This window comes from Talpa occidentalis, unplaced genomic scaffold (assembly GCF_014898055.3).
Source record: "Talpa occidentalis isolate TD23 unplaced genomic scaffold, MPIMG_talOcc4v2.1 talOcc4.4, whole genome shotgun sequence".
NCBI lineage: Eukaryota > Metazoa > Chordata > Mammalia > Eulipotyphla > Talpidae > Talpa > Talpa occidentalis.
In genome coordinates, this window is record NW_023604295.1 from 116,741,899 (window position 1) to 116,762,532 (window position 20,634).

The 20,634-nt window shown below is 40.9% G+C and overlaps 1 protein-coding gene across 2 annotated transcripts in view; it reads right to left on the reverse strand.

Annotated features, from left to right (window-relative positions):
* ZMAT4 (zinc finger matrin-type 4) overlaps positions 1-19,484 on the reverse strand; it is a 387,418-nt gene extending 367,934 nt beyond the window's left edge. Inside the window, exons 1-2 of one of the 2 annotated variants that reach the window (XM_054700911.1) lie at positions 19,377-19,484; positions 16,765-16,824 (exon numbers count right to left, since the gene is read on the reverse strand). The gene's annotated coding sequence lies outside the window, so the exon portion shown is untranslated. Of the gene's footprint in view, positions 1-4,941; positions 5,081-16,764; positions 16,825-19,376 lie in introns of those variants that run through there. The other variant, XM_054700909.1, reaches the window with a different exon arrangement.
* Positions 19,485-20,634: the final 1,150 nt, after the last annotated feature.

A 20,634-nucleotide genomic window follows, 5' to 3' on the forward strand; every position in this document is an offset into this window, starting at 1 on the left:
AGTAAAGCGCACGGGTGGTGGTAATGGGCACTCAGTAAATACTGCTTAACTGCAGGTGTCCCTGTCTCTGCCATTTGGTTAGAGAAAAATTAGGAGCCTAGAAAAGCAAACTGTCTATTCAATTTTGAAAGAGAAAAAAAAAAAATGAGCGAGAGCAAAAAACACTGACTGGGGTGATACAGGAACTTGATTCTAGTCCCAGTTCTGCCATCGGGTCACTGTGTGATGACGCCAAGGCCTGTTAGCATCCCTGGGCCTATTTGCCACATTATAAATGAAAGACTAGACTCTCGTGGCACACCTTCAAGGAGAGATGGAGACAGGGTTGCAGGTTAAGGCCACATCCCTGCAGTGGGCAGCTTGGCTGCGAGCCTACCCCTCCCTTCCCAAGGGCTTTGAATCTCTGCCACTTTGACAGCCCCCAAGTGAAGGTGAGGTTTGGGAGAAATTTTAAAAATTGTCCCTTGTGGGGCAAGGGCCGGCATTTCTGGACTAGCTGGCCCTGTCTTTCACCTCCTCGCAGCCCCTGCCACCTCCTTCAGCTGAATCTCCTGCTTCCCCTTCCCTGAAGATTATCCCGGAGGCGCCACAACCTTCCCTTTTTAACAACTCTTGCTGATGGAAAATTCTTCCTCATACCTAATCTAAGTCCATCTGCTGCAATTTCTGTCTATTTTCTCTCGTTCAATCCTTACTGGAGATGGAGAACAGCTGGTCGCCATCCTCCATATAACATCCCCTCCTAAACCAAAATCAGTTATTACATCACCCCTCAGCCTGTTTTTCTTCTGGCATAACATCCACCACTCCTCCCGAGCTGCTTTCATGGAGTCTAGCTGTGTGAGCACCACTCCCACTGTGGCCCGCACAGGACTACACTCTGCAAGCTCCAAGTCCTTCTAGAGCTGTGGGATCCCCAGCCGGAGCTCAGACACCGGTGGCAAATCCAGAGAGGAGGTTAAGTTAGAAAGGATTTAAGAGAAATAGTCCAATCACCTAGTGAGGAACTAAAAGGCAAAAAGGGCAAATAAATGTAATCCCCAAGGTCAAATTAGAGGGATCAAGTACTAGACCAGGGGCAGACAAATATTGCTACCACAATATCCTGAGTGACTGCAGGGTATCCTGGACACAAGATAGGACCAGGCTTACCTAAAAAACAAAGGGCTACAATTTCCCACACACTTCCTATCCAGTCCCACTAGCAGATGTCTAAAACTCTACTATGAACATTTTTGATTTCCATTAAGAACTTAATACCTCTGAGCTAGCAGTTCACACCTTAGTATGAACAAGTAGATCTTTTCCAATTTTCAACAGAGAGATGTAGGAATGATCAAAGAACGGAGAACAAAGAAACTAGAAGAACAACAGACATGTCATTTTGGGCTAATGTTTCCAAGGTCAGTACCATGCATGGAGTTGAGAGTGAGTGGGCCTCAGGATAGTGGAGGGGCAAGGACTGAGCCTGGCAGAACTTCCTGTGCCTCTAACAGACCTGGGCTCAAAACACCTCTTCTGCCTTCCTCATGCAGGGTAGCTGCACCAACCACAGGCTCTTGTGAGGTGTGCAGAGAATGGTGCATGGGGAAAAGGTTACCTCACTGCTCCCACAGGGCCAACTCCATGTGATTTCCAGAATTCCTGATTTCCCCTAATTAACTGTTTCAGAAGGAAGATGAACAAGGGTGTCAAAAGTATTATCAACTACTAGGTTGCCCTTAAAGGACAGGAAGGAAGAGCTGAAAGGGACGAAGTGAGGAGGCATAGATTAGATAAGTAAGTTTGTTTAGGTACCTGCTTCAGGTTGGGTAAGAGGACAAGGCAGGTGAGCATAAGGAAAACTGAGTCAGGTAAACTATTTACTCCTAATTTCGGCTACCAATTTTCCTAAGTGACGAATGAAAGGGGTAAATAGCAGAGTGTGATAAATACTTTTCAGAGCTGAGACCTTGAAACAGCCTTCCCCCCAATTTCCTATCTTGAATAAACAGAAGCATCATGTTCCAACCTCTCCAACTTTCAGGGGATGCTCCAGACAATCTCAAGCTTGCAGACATACCCCCAGAATAACGGGGGGATTCACACATACACAAAAGAAAAAGAAGATATTTCACATCATTTACAAAAACACGCAACATGATTAACATATTTATTTGATTTTCCCAAAGCCGCAAAATTAAATTTGAAAATAGAAGAGTAAAAGGCTGTTCTCTGATAAAATAGATAATGTTTTCCATCCTATTTCAGGGGACAGTTTTAACAGCTAAGTCAGTACAGAATGACAAGAGCAGAGCAGGTTAGCAAGGAGATTATTCACTGATGTGTTTATGATGAAAGGGGATTAAGGGGAAGGAGATTAGAGGTGGAGGAACAAAAAGTCAGTTAGGAACTTCTACTTGCCAGGTAAGTCACCTGGGGCTTGTGGAAACAGGAGGCAATCCCTTCAAAGTGCAGTAGTTAAATGAGAGAAATCCTAGTTGGCAAATTGTGGAGGGGAGAAAACACAAAAATCTACAGATGGTGCTTGTCCCGGGTCCTGGGTAAAGCTACATGCTTGATGAAGGAATGAGCAGCTAATTCCTGCGCAACTAGCATCATCCCTTCACACACACATTGGCACCAGCCCCGCACGGAACGAATCAGCCTAAAACCAAGAATGAAATTCTTCAATTTGGATCCCAACACAAGGGCTGGACCCTGGGTTTAATGCCCCATCCCAGGTGAAGTGGCAGCGATGATGTTTTCCCTTCCATCAATTATTCTTCAGCTCCCATTATCCTTTTTTTAGTCTAAAGTTGTTATTTTAATGATCTCTGTTCCAAATGGGGAACTACAAGGAAGAGGAAGGAGGAGGAGGAGGGAGAGGGAGGAGAAGCAAGTGCTCCAGCATGCCCCACTTGTACTTTCCAACACTCCTCACCCCCCCACCCCGCCTTTTTTCCTCTCTGCATGAGTCACCATTCAGGAGCTAGTTTAAAAGCCTTACTTTTAACGTCCTCTACAACGCTAGAAATCCAGCAGGTCAGCATCGATTGAAGGGATCCCCAATTCTGGTACCTGTGCCTGGTTCTAGGCATTCCTTGAACTCAAAAGCAACTTCTAGTTTTATTATGGGCTTCAGGGACACCAAGGGGCCCCCATTCTAGAGCCCACCTGCTGGGTGCCACCTCTCCCAGGCTCTTTGGGAGCCACATGCCCTAAACAGACACAGAAGACAAGTGTTTGGACCAAACAGGCCTAACAGCCAGTTAAAGTTCAGCATCTACTCCAGACTCTCAAGCACAAAGGCATTATCATTTGTGGGGCTGCAAGTTTGTTTTGTTTACTGTCAGACAGCATGTGCAGAGGAGAAAACTGACTGAATCCTGACCAAAAAAAAAAAGTCTGGCAGCTGGTTTTTGAACCATTATGAGTAGAGCCTCCACTCTAGCAGCTCCCACCCAAAATAGCTGCTTAATAGAGGTGGAGGAGAACCTGTTGTGGGGGTTAAAGAAAATAAGAATTAAAAAGTGAAAGTGACTTCTGAAGCCAGAGAATCAAGGCTGTCACCTGCACCTCAGCAGGAAGAGTGTCACAGAGAAAAGGTGTTGCTGGTGGTTCCCTCCCAGGACAGTCACTTCTCACCAGGACTAGGCATCGAACTTTATAGTTGCGGGTCTAAGAAAGAAAGCAGTGAAGGAAACCCACCTGAAAGCCTCAAAGCCTCGGGATTTGTAAGATCAGCCCCAGCTGGCAGCTTCAGGTATCCAGCCTGTCCACACCTGGAAAAGGCTGCATGGCACTAAAATAGGAGCTGCCTGCACAAATGCAGGAAGGAAGTCCAAAACCAAGCACAACACCTCCCCCCTACCATGGGGACCCTGCTTTCTAGGAGACTCACCTCTCTAACACCTCCATCAGTAGCGGCTCAGGAAAAGGAGTTTGCACCAGGACCGAGAGTGGGTCTTAGAGCAAGGGAGGCTCTCGTGGTCCCACAATTTAGGATGCTCAAGGTGCTGCAGGCTGAACCAGGTGCCTGCCATGAGGAGCAATTTTCTTTGAAGAACAGTCATCAAAGAGTGTGGATCGTGGCTCCCCAACCTCTGGACAGGGGTACCTGCGCACCTAGACAGAGCCAGTCCTGGGGAGCCGCTGGGCCCACCACCTCCACCTTCCAGAGCAGCTGCAAGCTCAGCACCAGCCGCCCTCCTCGGGTCAAGGTGTAACCTTCATGCGGGATAAAACAGCGCTCCCTCCCCTTTATTTCAGTACACAGGAAACCTGGAAAGTCTTCCAGAGTTTTCGGGAACTAATCAATTAAGTGATTTCTTTTCCTCTGAGAACTGTTCTGTTGATTTCTCACCAAATTGTGTGATTCGGAGATGCACATCAGGTCAAACAGGACAGTTGCCCAAACCCCAGGCAATTTTCCCTTTCGCCAAATAAAAGGAACTGAGACAGTGGGTAGGGGGTAGGAGGGACAAGAAGACAGAAGTTTTGGGGAAGGATTCAAATTGAAGGTCACAATAGTTGGGGAAGGCAGGTCAAGGTATGGAAAGGGGGCAGACCCTATGGCGGAAAATCCAACCAACCAATCACGTTTCTCAGCCTCCCAGGGACGGTGGGCAGGAGCCAGCCCATGGGGGTCCAACTCCCTCCACCTAGCAAGCCTGAATCTACACCCCAACCCTGCAGACACTCTAACCCCAAACCAGACCTATTTCCACAGACCTGAGTCCAGCTCATTGAGCGAGTAGTAAACAAGCCCCATTCTGGACAGCGCAGAAGTTTTCCAAATTGTCAGCTTGTTTTCCTCCCAACAAAAGACGGTGGTTCCCCACCTTTGTCACATCTCCTCCCCTAAACTTTTCAGTTCTTTGAGCAATCCCTCTACAGAAGCTGAACTGCAAGCCACCTAGAAAGGAAGAGCAGGATCCCCCGGGACGCAGGCGGGAGTACCTTTTCCGCGGGGTGGAGGGGCTGGTGCCCGAGGCTCGCTGCCCTGCCGAGCCGTGGAAGGATGCTGCCGGGATGGAGCTCGCTGAGGATTACGCGTTGTGTCTCTGCAACCAGACCTTTCAGCAGCTCGGACCAACTGTGCTAGCGATGCACTTAGCAATTATCTGCTGGCGCCGACGCCCCGCCCTCTGCTCTTGCGATTGGCTCTGCAGTCCCGGGCAGGGCTGCATTGGTTTCAGCCGACCTCACTCATTGCTTTGGCTCCTACTATTATCTAAGCCATCAAAGGAAATAATTCCATGTTTCATTGACAACCTGTAAGGCTCTCCTCCAGCCCTGCACGGGGGCAGAACTGGGAGTCCAGTGGAGGGAAGGGGGGAGAGGAGATATAGTGGGGGTGGGGGTGGGCGAGAGGGAGCGTGTGAGAATGGGGGTTGGGGCAGGAGAGAAATGGAGCTATCAAGCAATCAGATTCTTGCTCCAGCATTTTAACTTCCACAAAACAGAACCCATAGCAACAATTTTCTGGCCGTATTTTTTCCCAACTGGTGAATGTTCCTGAGGGCAGAGAGAAATCTAACGGTGGGGTTTCTGCCTGTATCAGACAGGCTCTGGGAAGCAGAGCAAGGTAAGGGCTGAAGGAGTATAGTGATGTTTTTCCCGGGGCCACTCTGGAGGGCACATGAAGGTCATTTTAGATGATTTGGGGCGACATATTATGTACCTCCACTGGAGTTTATCCATTCTTTCCTTCATGGTTCATCTAAGCCCCCAGGCCAAGCAGACAATTTCCCTTCGCACCCTATTCAGAGTCTCCAATGAGCTGTTCCTAAAGTCAGTGAAAGTCTGGAATGTCTCACTGTTCCCACTGGGCAGTCCACACAGACAGCATTCCAGAGCTAAATAATTCTAACAGACCCTCATTTTTGCTATTCTGACCTGGCTTATATTAATTGCACAGACTTACATCACCAGCCATAGGCAGGGAAGAAAGAGGTGGGACCAACTTAAATGCTTCAACAAGGAATCATGCACAAGTTTTAACCTCCTCCCCCCCCCCCAATATATTTTTCTCACCATATGGAAATGACATTTAGTGGCTAAAATTTTTCAGAGAAAAAAAGAATTCCAAAAGCTCTAGGAATATCAAGTTCCAGATTAGTTAAAAACTAACCCTTCACCTTTCTCCTACAGGGCTCTGCCTAATTCTCAGTCCAGGCCTTCGGTCCAGTTCTGTGCTGACCTCCCCCATGGCCTTGAACATCTGCAGTCCTTATCACCACCTGCATCCTCAGAAGCGAATGCCATGTTTGCTACTGCCTTGTACAGTGAGCTTCTGCTTCACATGCACATGCCTGGCTTCCCGAAATACATTGCAAGCTCTGCAGGGACAGAGCCAGTACCATATATATATATATATCTTTATAACTCCACAGACAGCACCTAGCACTCAATGTGTGGGCTGACTAATAAAACCTAATTCAAAACATAAAGTGTGCATGGTTCTGAGTCTCATGGAATCATCTTTCCATTGTGATTGCTCACCCAGCTGCACACGGTGGGGTGGGCCACCACCTGGAGTCCAGAAGGGACAAATCTAGGAACAGTGTGACTGCTGTAACTAGGGAGGTCCTGTCATGCTCTCAGGGCCTCTGTTCTCTGGAAAAAGAGGCAGGTCTTCACTCGATGCCTTCCTCCTCCCTCAAGCATTTGAAGGAAATGAAAAGATGTGGGATGCACATTTTATGTATAAGGCATACACTCAAAATTTTAAAACAATTCCATCATGACTTTCCAACTAACCTCATGGCTAAAAGAAAAGTGACATATATTAGGAATCAAATCTGGGACAAGCAAAATGTATGTTTTCTATTCATTCATTTGTCTAGGTGAAATTCTTACAAAGGTACAATGATGAAATTGAACTTAACTATTCATTTTAAATTGACTCTGTCCCAGATAATATGGCAAGTTCATTCATGGTGTAAAAACCGTAAATAGCACTTTTATGATTTAAGCAGTAAGATTTCCACTTCCAAGAGGAAGCAGGCTTCGTTTTTGTGCCTTCACAGTATTCTGTTGCCCTCCCCCCAAAACTAAGAGAAATAAATTAAAGAACTCTTCCTAAACACCTATCAAAGGTTCACTTGTCCTCAAAGGAAAAGCAAAACATTGCAAGCAATTTTCTAAAATGCTTTGTCTAAAACAGCATGTCCTTCCATGTACTCTTTGCCTTTTGAAGATGAGAGAGAAAACTGCAAACAGTTGTTTATGTCAGTGCCTTTTAAACTGCCTGGTCATAAAATATTCTCTTTGAGAGAGGGATGATCCCTTTGTGTCCCATAGATCAACTGCTTAATTCTGAGTTAGAGAATGCATATTAAGTATGCAGATTCCACTGGTAGTTGCATTTGTATTAAATATCAGCTCCATACAATTTAAATTCATTGGGGTATGAAATGTACCCAATTCCATTTTGTGGGCAGTGCTCTGGCAAAGTAGTCCATTTTGATTTAACAGTTTCGGAGCATTAGCGGTTTGCAAGACTTTGGGGGAGGGGGGTCATGTTCCATTTTGAGTAATTAAGGAAAGAATGTAGGTTTCTTTATTAAAACAAATTAAACAGCAGCCACAGAACTACCATCTTTCTTGTGGGTAACCACTTGGTACAACAAATTACCCTGACCTACAGTGGGAGGCTGGAGAAACCGTGCATTTACTCTACTGTTTATACGATTTTCTCAGTTACTTATTTATGCCAAATTCTGTTCCTAAAAGGGAGAAGAGGAGAATAAATCTGGGCAATGCCAAGAAAGAAGAAAATGTGTGAAAACAAGAGGAAAAAAAAAAGAGGGTGACGTTCAACACTACATCTTTACTAATTGAGTTGAGCCATACAATAGCATTTCAGTGAAAACATGGTATCAGCAGGTTTTCTTCAAACCAGCATTGGATGGTTTTTCAGAAAACTTCTCCCAGCACAGCTTCCTAAGTAGAGAAACTTGGAGGAACATACTCACAGCTTTCTGTTCTAGCTGATGTCTGTTGTGAAACTTCAAGTAATCCAATTTCCTCCCCTCCCACCCACCACTCCACCCCCCAAATCAAACCTTCGAAGCCAGTGACATTTTCAGCATGTACAAGAGGGCATTGTAGTTGCCAGGAAGGTGTCAGTCACCAAGGACCACTTTTAATGATTTCATTAATTACTAATGAGTCTTCAGAAAGTTGGTATTAAAATAGACAGGGCTTCATAAGGCCTGAAGACAGTGAGGAATATTTTATCATTTAAAATACGCTGCAAAATAAAATCAGGTGATTCTGTTGGTACAAATCATGATTAAATTTATTACAGCCAGAGTTGTTTATAAACCGAAAGAAAAAGACAGAGACAGACAGAATTTCAAAACTAAATTGCCCACCCAAATTCCATATTTCTTCAGTTAAATTCTTCAGTAGATAAATGGGATCAAAACAAGAACGGGATATCACTTCACGTCTATGAGAATGGCTATTATCTGAAAGGCATGGGAAGAAGGGAACCTTGTAGAGTGTAAGTTAGAATGTAAATTGGTACAGTCAATATTGAAAATAGTATGGAGGCTCCTCAAATAATTAAAAATAGCAATTCCATATGATTCAGTTACCCACATCTGGGTATTTACCCCAAATATACAAAATAGTCATTTGAAGAGCCATATAAACTCCCAGGTTCATTATAGAATTGTTCACAAGAGCCAGGAGCTGGAAACAACCTAAGTTTCCATCAATAAACGATTGGATAAAGAAGATGTGGTAATATATACAATAGAATATTACTGGGCCTTAAAAAATAAGAAAAAAAATTAAAAAAAATAAGATGAAATCCTGTCATTTGTATCAAGATGAATGGATCTAAGGGTATTATTATGCTTAGTAAAATAAGTCAAATGGGGAAAGACAACCACTGTATGATTTCACTCATGTGAAACATAAGGAAACAAAACAAATAAATAAAACAAATAAAACAAAAACAAAATTTCAGACTATAAGACCAAATTGGTTGTTACCAGAAGAGAAGGGGGCAAGAAGATGGATTAAATTGGGCAGAAAAGGGGCAATTGTATGGCGATGAATAGAATATAGTATATACTGTTGGTTTATAATGATACACACCTGAAACAGATATGTTGTAATACAATGTTATTTCAATAAAACAATGTATGGAGCTGAAAGCTGTCATTAAATATTGCCCAGCAATGCACCAATTGATAGCAGCTGGAGAACTGAATTAAAAAGGTCAGCATGCCTTCCATGTATGAGGCTGGCAGCTCACATGTGGCATAAAGCCCCCTTCCAGAATAAAAATATGAACACAAGAACACAAGAACAAAACACTGGGTCCCCTCCCTGGCAGGACCCATGTTCTAATACAGAAGTCTTCTTGAAAGACCTCAACAAACATGTTTTAATACCAGCCACACATCATGTCCTTATTTGCAAATTAGGACAATAGTAATTATTTCTAGTGCTGTTGAAAGAAGGATGGCAAACCAACCTACAAAGGACTAGACAAATGTCCTACCACTTGATATTAAGCAACAATGTCTTGGCAGAGGCCCATATCAACATGATACATAATCACAGCCAGATGTCAGATCAACTCTTGGAGAGGAACCAGAAGTTGCTCAGAGGGGCAGAGAAGATGCTCCAGGCACAGAGCACAGCTTTGGCCAGTGCAGTTTCATTTCCTATTGCCTGAGGAAATTCACAAACTCTCCCACCACTGTGCTACTACCAGAGGAGAGTAATGGGAGGTGTGGAAGTTTCCTCCAAGTGATCAGCTACAGCCAAAATTTCTTCATATATGCAAATTTTATCACTGAAGTCATGCCAATTTTGCATCCTACTCCAAATATATCCATGTTTGTTTTAGTACAGGAGTTAAAAACTGATTTGCCCCAAATATTTGTACAACACTTACTTTCAGGAAGATACTCCATATATATTTTCTAAGGTCTGGGAAACATAGGCCTGAAGTCTCTTAGTCTTCCCCTGCCTGGCTTCCAGAGTTAGGTGAAATCTGATCCATCCCAGTTTAATCTCTTATACCCTCATCCCCATGACCCTACGCCCATCACATCCCTCTCATGAGCAAGCTCATTCCACGTCCTACCCTTTGTCTGGTTGCTCACGTTTTTTACTTGTCCTCTCCAGGTGAGATGGCAGCCATCTCTCAATCTCAACCTTCTCTCTTTCCCTTATTATTCTGTCTGGCCATTTTAATTTCTGTACCACACGAGTTAAAATTAGTTGCATTCTTAATTATGTTTTCATTATTGTTTCCATATGGTCATCTTCAGAGTTGCTACTGTGTGCTAAGTTTCTATAGTAGCCTTAACACCACCCTATAGTTGCCCAAATCCTCAATGAAATCCCATACCAGTGAGGACAGTGCTGGACAAATACTTAGAAATGCCAACAACGAGCAGTTAATGACAAAGTGGGCAGATGTACTGCATTCACAACTGGAGCAAATGGTCTGCTCCAGGAAGAGGGGGGACCTTTCAGGCAACATCTAGTCTAAGGCCTGTTAGCCTATTCAGATATTCAGGAGAGAATGAAGTGTCCCATCTTGGACAAACTTGATCATCACATGCACAGATCTGAAAGAATCTAAAAGTGGTGGAGAGGACTCCCTACTCCTTGTTCTTTCTCCAGCAAGGAAGAAGTTTTACTGACAACAGAAGGGTAGATTTTAGCCTAACAATGCATCTAAATTGCCTAGGAAAATTGATAACTCTTAGCAGGGAAACATTGACCTATTACTATAAAGAAGCATTTGAAGGGAGTAATTTCTATCAAAAAAAAATTTCCCCCTTTTAAAATTAAAAGGGGATACAGGAGGAATAATAGAAGTAGAAAATGGAAAGGAGTTAGATTTAAAGAAGAAAATAAGGGAAGGGGATCTCTAGGTGGTCACTGTCATTGTTGAAAGATAATTGATGGAAAAATCGCAATAGTGTTTTTGAACAACCTGTATTCTATGTGTGCTCAGGAATGGTTAATACTAAGAGTTCTTCTGGCTAGAAATGGACTGTACACATTTCCAGTTACCATGGTGTAACCAATGGTTTGCATTATAATGCAACCGCAATCAACAGTTGATACAGCAATACCCCAAAATTGTTAAAGCAATATGAGATTATGTTTATTTAGTACACTCTTGGACAGTGTCAAGTATCTGGAAAAGGCAGGTCTCAAGAACAGCTCGCTCACCAAGGGTTTGCAGTATATGAGTTGCCCCCTTTTTTCTTAGATATCACCTTAAGTTTTTATTTCAAAGTTTAAGATACAAAAAATGCTTATGTACAAATTAATTGCTCGTAACAATCAGGATTTGGGTTATCTAACTGTTCTGTTTTCTCTAGACATATAGATAAACTTTTGACCCCACCCCTCACACCCACCACAGGGATGTCTCTGCCACCCCCCACTAAAAAAGCCCTCACTCCTCAATAAAAAATTATTCTATTTTACCACCTAGTTTATTCAGGGAACCTGATACTTTACCTTTTGACTTCATTTTATGATCATAAAAGCAGAGGGCCTACTTTAAACAAGCTCTCTTCCTGTTGTGAAGTGGAGAATGACCAGTTATTTCTGATCCTCACAGAGACCAGGGCAGAGGGCCTGGATTTTGCCCTATGGCCACGAAGAGACAGTCCTGGGGTGTGGACTGGAAAGCAGTGCAAGCTCTTCTGGGGATCTTGGGAAAGAGGAAAGTCCCCTCCCCCCTTGTTGGAAGGGTTTAAATGAAAGTTTTCTTGAAGGTGAGGCCTCCATGTTCCCTCAAGTTTCCTCTGACTTCTCAACTCCAGTGGTTCACTTCCTCTGATCCTTCTATCCTCTCCCCATCATTCTTTCTCTCTTTATCTCCCTGTCCCTCCACTTTCCTTTTCAGTTTATAGTATTAGACCTTTACAATAAATGTTCCAAAAATTCTCTTCTTTCTCATTATATTCCAACATAAACTGATCATTGATCCATTTAAAGAAAAGGAGATGTTTTCACATCTAACCAAATTGAATACATTAGATTCTACCCTCTTTGCCTATATTGCTTAGAGAAAAGAGAAAGTGTTTAGTTTTTTAGAGATCCCAGACTTTTAAAAGGTGTTCGTGAGGTCACTCTGCCCTCAGAGCACAATGGCTCTGAGGCCAAAGTCAGAGCACAATGGCCCCACTGAGCAAACAACTCCTTGGTGCTGCAATTCACTTAAATCAGTCCCACTGCTAAACATGCAGCACGTATGTCTGAGGAGGTTGTAGGATCAACCAGGGTGGCAAATGAAGAAAAGAATGATAGTGCCAACATCTCAACTTAAGTCTTCTTAACATCAGTTTTACAAAATATCTGAGTGAAGGGGTTTCAGAATCCAATTCTGTTTTTCAGTTATTAAAGAATTATTAAGAAGGGCTTAGACTTCCGGAGGAAAGCTTTAAAAGTGACACAAGCTTCTTAAAACACAGCCCAAGACTTTGGAGGGTTGGAAAAGGAGGGATATGCCAATGTATTTTTAGCAATGTCACTGCTATGATTAGGAGTGGCCTTTAATCTTTTCTTCCAACTTTCAAGGCGCTGCTAGGCTTCAGTGATCTACAGCTTCTGTGAACTGGTGCTCCTTTCATAGTGCTTCCCTTTTGGCCCCATTGAGAACAGCATTTGTGTAAAGAAATATAGTCCTTCCACCCCGGTAATAGGCACAGTGCAATGACCCAGTCTGTGAGATAAGAGCACAAATGTTGCAGATTCATAAATGGACGTTTTTCATAAAGCTGATAGTCAGTTGCACAGAAAGGGCCAACGGGGATTCTCCATTTTCACTGACTAGGGAATTATTTCCTAAGGTTATAAACTAAATGTAGAGCTTCTCCAAGACTAGCTTGAGAAAATACTGCTAATCTTTTTATCCTGAGACTGAAGGTCTTGAGAGGCAGGGAAAGAGAGGGATCATAAACAAAAGTTTATCAGAGTCCTGACCAACAGGACGTTCTAAAAGCCAAGATGATCAACAAAAAGAATGCATCTTTACCGAGATATAATGATGACAGAAATTGAGGAATCTATGCAAGGAGCTTCCTGACCTGATCAGAACAGAGGGCCTGTTATATACTAGGGTTCCATAAATATTTGTTAAAGAATGAATGGATGGATTAATTATAGCATTGGCCTAAGCTTTTCCCCCATTTAACATGACCTTTCATTTACTGCAACAACATATATGTTTGCAGGAGGATATGATTTCCTTTCTTGATTTCACATTTAACGAGTAGAAATGCCTCCTAAACATCAAATCTTGGAAAGTTCCCCTACACACAAGGAACTCTACATAGAGTTACCCTCAACTTTTCCAATTATCTCTTCCAATACCTTCACCAAATTCTAAGGGGGCCCTGAAACTCCCTAAAACTGCCTTGGGATGGTGCAATGCATGTGATTAACAGTAGTTTTCATAGTTCTTTGGACGATCCCTTACCTCACCTTTATACTATCCCCTTACCTCACCTTTATACTATATTGATGATGATTAAGGTCACCACTGCTGAAAGACTAGTGAGAATTCCCAGTTTGGGAAGCTATTCTTAAATAGTGTTTGTGCTACTCAATATGGGTGGCCTTAAAAAATACCATATATTGGGTAACTTAAAATATAGAAATACATTTTCTCACAATTCTGGGGCCTGGAAGTCCCAGCTCAAAATCAGAAGGGTTAAGTTCCTGTGAGAGCTCTCTTCCTGATCTGCAGAGGCTACCTTCTGCCTGGGGAAGAGGAAGAGAGAGCTCTCTGTTGCCTCTTCTTGTAAAGAAACTAAGCTTACTGGATCAGAGTCCTTTATGGCCTTATTTATCTTTAGTTACTTCCAGGAAGGTCTTATCTTCTGCAGTCAAATTGAGGGTCAGAACTTTAGCACCAAATTTTGGAGAGCATAATTCTGTGCATAGCTATGTTTTTTCACCTTAACAAAAAAGTCTGAGTATAATTCTGCCTGAAAATAAAGGAATGGAATGGATGACATCACAATATACCTATTCAGTGGCAATTGTTTGTGGCTTCTCTAAACCATCTATGCTTCCCTTCCTCTTATTTTGCCTCTCTTTTTTCTTCCTTCTGTTGTCACCATTAAGCTCACTAATTTTCAAAGACAGAACATTAAAACAAAAAAATAAAAAATGAAACCCCCGCCATGTATACATTGCAAAAATTATGTCTGACACTATTTGCAACCTCCCTTTGTTCCTGTTATATTCCGTCCTTTTGTGGCTTCTAATTGTACTGTCAACCTTTGGACCATCTTCCAGAATTCCAGATCTGCACTCTTCTCCTTGAGTGACCTCCTTCTCTGATTCCTGGTGTGTACTCAGCCCTACCAAGCCCTACAACCTGCCCCTTTGCTAAATGAGCAGACATTCCAGGAGGCACAGTACCTCTTCCATTGGGAAATCACTGTGTGAGAGGGGTTGTGTAGAAAGTAGGTGTTCAATAAACGTTTATAATAGAAATGACACATCTGTTAGACTGACATAATGGTCATTTTCAGAGAATATTGGGGAAGATATATAGACAGCTAACCCTTATTTGGTGCATTCTCTTTAATCTGATGAGAGCTGTTTAAATATCAGAAGATCTAATGTTGATTCCCTGTTATGTCCTTTCCTACCCAGAGCAAAGAACCTTCCCGGTGGTTTAATTTCCATAACTTTAAAAGAAAGGTATATCAATGCCTAGCTTAAACCAATATTAAGAGGATTATTACATGAGCTAATGTGTCTGAATTCATCAGTGCTGAGCTGAATATAAAATAGTTCTCAGTAAATATTATTTTGAGCCTGAGTAATGTTACTACATGAGTGTGTGTGTGGGGGGGGGGGGTTTCCTGGACTATTTACTATCGTTCAGGTAAATTGTGCTTGATGAAAATACACTGATAAAAATTAAATTATGGTTTCTTCCCTATAAATTATAGCATAGCCAGCTTTTCTTAAAATTATTATTTTAAAGGGCTTTTGGAGACCATAGTGATTTTCTCTTCTTTTTTTAAAGAATGGCTTAGTGAAAAAAATGTTAATTTTTTCAACACAAGTTTTAATTCAAAAGACAGTGTTTAGGAACCAAATAATAAGGAAATCAAACTATTATGCAATTTGGTACTTTTGAAAATTATCAAACTTAGTTTAATCAGACCTGGTTTCAGTCTCCTAAATAGGAGTAGAAAATTATTTCAAATAAATTTATAAGTCTTAATTTTTATTACTCTTATCAGAAATCTTCAAGATCATGTTATTGGCTCTAGCATTACAGGGACATTTGTCAGTTTGGCATCAGTAGTCCTGATTAAAAACTATTAAAACTATTAAAACACTACATAATAGAAACTATTGGAAACAACTAATACAGTGCTTTATAGAAAATTCTTTAAGAATGTATTAAAAAAGAATGTCTTAAATAAGTATATTAATAACCAAAAAAAGACTGAAAAATTAATTACACATACTACAAATAAGTCAGGAATAACAAAAATAATATACCAAAACAGAAACAAAAATTAATTAAAATAAAACCAAAAATTAATAAATTAGGAAACAATAAATGGAAGACCTAGTACATAATTAAATGGTATTTTGGCAAAAGCAAACAATGAAATTAATATACCTCTAACTCACCTAAATAAGCAACAGAAACACAATTATTCAAAAGAAGAAATAACCTCAGCTATAGAAGTTAAAATGATCTAAAGAGAAAATTTTGTTCATTTTTATGCAAATAAATTTGAAAACCCAGACACACTAAAAATGTAAGAAACTAAAGTGTAAAGTAGATGAGATAGTATATCCAAACAGACCAGTTACCATAAAAAAAATACAGGTAATGTCAAAGAACCACAACTCTAAGAGATACTAGCCCCAGCTGGTTTTACAGAGGAATATGACCACAGACCTGAGAAGACACATCTGATGTAATTGAAACTGACCAAAAGCACATTAAAATAGAAGGAAATCATCCAAATCTTTCTATAAAGACAAATTTATATTGATAAAAATAATAACAAAATATCAAAAAGCACATACAAAATATAGGCTAATTTCACTTATTAATGTCAAAGTTAAAATCTTAAATAGAATATAAGATAAAAAGTATAAGTAATATGTTTGGGGGGCCTCCCTGGTGGCACAAGCGGTTAAGTCTCAGCACTATGAAGCTATCCCCAGCCACTGCAGCACAAGTTGGATCCCTGGCCAGGGAGGTGACCCACATGGCGCAGCAGACCTCTCCTGTCTCACCTGCTGCTCCCCTCAGCAGTGTATTTTAGTAGATCCACCTGTTCTGCTCTCTACTCTGTCCCTGGTGAATCCTCTCACCTCCCCCCCATACACACACACAGCACCTCTGGCCTACACCCCAGTTCTTGTATGCAAAAATAAATAAAATAAATCTTTTTAAAAAAGTATAAGTAATATGTTCAAAAATGAAATTTACTATAGAAAGAATGATTTGACATTAGAAAACTGATGAACATAATTTACATTATTATATCAAGATAGAATAGATTATTATAAACAAGTGGAGACATGTCTTTTCTATTCATTACTATATTCCCTGTAATGGCAATATTCCCTGGGACACAGCAGATACTTATATGTTGAAAGAATCAACAAACAAATGAGAAAGCATCATATGATAATTAGATTCCAATAAGTACTAATAAAATTCACCATCGATTCCTGAAAAAAAAAATGTTTAAATGAAATAGAAATAAATATTTCCTAAAGTATAAAACTCACAGTATGTGTTTGTATCCAAAGAGACCATATATGCTCCAAACAGGAATGTTCAACCTGAGTCTGAACACAAAAAAAAAATACAATCAGATATTTTTTACCTCTCATAATTTCACCTAGCCTGATTAAATAAAAAAAAAGAAAAAGAAAACTTGATAAGGTCAAGTGTTGGCTACAGTTTGGAAAAACAGGCACCCCATTCTTTGTTAATGGTATAGAAAATTGACAGTATCAACAAAATAAAAGAAACGTTTCCATTGTCTTCATAATTTCATTTCTAGGAATTTATATCACAGTTACATTCCCACATGGATGAAATAATATATGTACAAAGATATTTATCACAGCTTGTTTGAAATAGCACAAGACAGAACATGACCTAAATGTGTTAAATAAATTCTAGTACTTCCAGACAATAAAAGATTCCACAGCCATTTAAATAGAAAGAAGCATTTTTGCTTTGTTGTGTTTTGTCCTGTTGTTATTTTCTTTACACTGATGTCTTATTTGGTTCCCCTATATTCCTGCTATAAGTGAAACCTACTGCAGGGGAGGAGGAGGGAGAGGGATCAGAGGGAGGGAGGGAGGAGCAATGGAGACTGAGGTGATGGTGCACGGGTGCATTGAGGAAGGAAATTCTATGGGGACTACACCTGAAGGGGTGGGGGGAAGCAAATATTGTTTAAAAACGAACAATGTTATAAAATAAAATATAATATAATTTAAAACAATACATTTTAAAAAAAGAAAGAAGCGACTGGATTGGCACTGACAAGTTAGCAGTCCCCAAGGTATGTTGCTAAATAATGAAAGCAAGATGAAGGACACCATGAGTAGTGTGCTGACATTTGTGTAAAACAGAAAGAAAAGGGAAGTGCATATTTGCACATGTGCAGGATACTCAGAGGAAACTATGGCAGGGAACCCTCAGGAGGGTCAGCTGTCTGACTGTAGCCTGTCTAACTGTCTAACCTTTTATAGCTTGTAGATTTTATATCACATCACATATTATTTTTAGAAATAAATAAAATAATGTTAAAATCCTTAACTTCATTTTTTTCCTTTAATGAGACTTTATTCTTTACAGCTAATTTAAAAATGTTCAATATTTGGGGGGGGGTGCGGAATCAGGGGACTATAGTGCCAAATAGAACTAGGCAAATGGTATTAGGAAGATCTGGCCAAAGACTAGAAATGTAAATGTTTCTCACTTTTCCTGCTCCCCATCCACACAACTATGCAAAAAATAATATTTACATGATTTTTGTGCATAACTATATAGCTGTAACTATAGGGAGGTTGCCCGCCTTTGCTAGCCTCAGTGCCTGCATTTTTATAATGAGATCATTGAACTAGATGCTCTCCAGGGTCACTCTTGCTCCAGAATTCTATGAAACATCACTCTGATCTTTCCCTAAGCTCCTTTTATTAACTTGCTTCAACATTAGCCCACAAATTAGGGATTACCAACTGCTAACTAATGCTTGGAACTTTCTCTTCACTTAAATAAAATGGTTCCCTGATCAACCTTTCTCCTAAAGCCAGGTTTATCAAAGGAATAGACTCTTATCTGCGTATCTCTTTTTAATTAGCAAGGTTTGTATTCATACACATCCCAAGTTACACCATTATCTTAACCCAGTGTTGCTTCTGGTTCAAACTACATTTAACCAAAACTTAAAACATGACAAACATTATGTCTAAACTGGCTATATTAAGTACTGTCCCATTATAGGATTTTTCAAAAGACAATAATGGGACAGTACTCAATATAGCCTGTTTAGACATAATGTTTGTCATGTTTCAAGGAAAGAATTATTCACTTGCTGTCAATGTACATAATTTGTGAGGTGACCTTTGTTCTCTAGTCTGAAAGGCACTGGGGCCCCGATGTGCTATCACCCCAACCCAGACCATCCCTCCCCAGAGAGGCTTCTGAAAAGCAGGCCTGTTTATCTAGGGCGGATTCAGCCAGCGGATGTGTTATCTAACTCTCATTGTTTCTGCTTGATTCTACCTTTTGGTAATTCCTAGTAAAGCACTGATGTCTTATTTTCTGTGTTAGTAACAAAGTGAGGGAGAGTTACTTAATCATCTGACCAAAATATGTTTTAGAGCAGAAAAGTACATCGATGTTTTTTTTGCAAAAAAGGATTATTGTACTTGGATTCAGACTTTCTTCAATGACTTGTTAGTTGTGATGTGGTGACATAACATGAATTTCTCAGGCTGTTAAAGTCTCCACTTTCTTATCCATAAGAGAAGAGTAATAACAGCTCCCTTGCAAAATGTTTGTAAAAATCATTTTAAAATGCACTGTTTTATGCATATATTTATACATAAAATAAATATACCTAAAATGTAGAGTATATAATTCACTCTACATGATAAATGGCATAAAGTTCCCCACCCCCACCCCATCCAAAACTAGAGAATTCCTATGTAACCTTTGAAAGTTGAAATGGCGCAAAGGGAAGAAGCAATATCCATTAATTAATATGGAAAATATTTTGAGCATCTGATTCCAAAAAATCACCTATGAAACCATACCAAATAGCACATAAGACCTAAAATCACAGTAACACATAGTAAAGCAGGAATGATATGATACATACGCAGCCTGGGTAAGGGATGTCAGGGAAGGAGCTTGGCGGGACTTGCTTGCTGGCGAGCGCTGCGTCCACAAGGCTGCAAAACAACGCTTAAGCCCGTTTCGCTTTTCGACTTTGTCGTAAAAGTGAAATTCCTCTTTGGATTTCTTTCTGTTCCGGAAAACAGGTACTGATGTAGGGTTTTTGTCAAAAGATGTGCAGCAGTGTGAATTTTCAAAAAGTGGGAAATACCTATATTATACAGTATATATTAATTTGGGAAATAAAATATAGACTTTCCTCAATACTAAACCACTCTGAACTTCAATTCCCACTTCAGTGAAATGGGCATATTAATAGGTCGTAAGGCACAGTGCTGTGAAAGACTAAATTAATAAACACACATAAAAACACTGTCTGGCAAACAGTAAGACTGGACAAACTAATTTACTGTCACTGTGTGGCAAAGCCCCCTTCCTGCGTCAGCACACAGTAAGAGGTAGGTATTAGGGTCGCTGTCCATGTCTTTAATGAGATCCAGAAGCACAGGTGTAGCTGTTGGTGGGATTTTAGAGGTGCTACAGGAATAGGGCCACGCCATGCTCCCAGGAGGAAATTGCATGGTTGCCAAAGGCAGGGGTTCAGGGAGAATTTCAGCAGCAGTCACTCCTCCTGCGCTGTCAAACCGAGTGATCCTAATGCCTAACTTGGTATTTTCAAAAATATGGCAGGAGCCTTCTTCTCAGAATAGGAGGCTGAAGGTATGGGACTGGAAGCGAGGACACTGCTACCTCGTCAATTTGATGACAGTTTATCCATTTTCATAACAAGTATAAAATACTAATATTCTCCCTAAATCTTGCCTCTGAGCCCCAATTTCCACATCTCTTGGGAACGGGTAGCTAGGTGAAAGGGGGGTGGGGAGATGGCAAATAGAGAATTTTAAAAACAGAGAATGGGGAAGGAGAGTATGGAAACCAGAGGTCACAGAAGATCTTTCTCCAGGCCGCAAGAAATAATTACATTGATCCTGGGGACATCCCCTGAAATTCCCTCCAGGAAAATTTCAAGCCACAGGATTGCCAAATACGCAGATCTGAAAAAAACAGAGCCGAGGGACATCCAGCCCCACATTAGAGTCCTGCGAGTTTCGGAACTGCGGCCCCAACAATTTTGAGGGCAAACAGCTCACTCCAGAGTATTGCTTTAGCCATAGCAGTGGGCATTCTGCTAAGAAAGAAAACGCCTGTGTATAGCAAGCCCACTGTGCCAAGACTGGGAA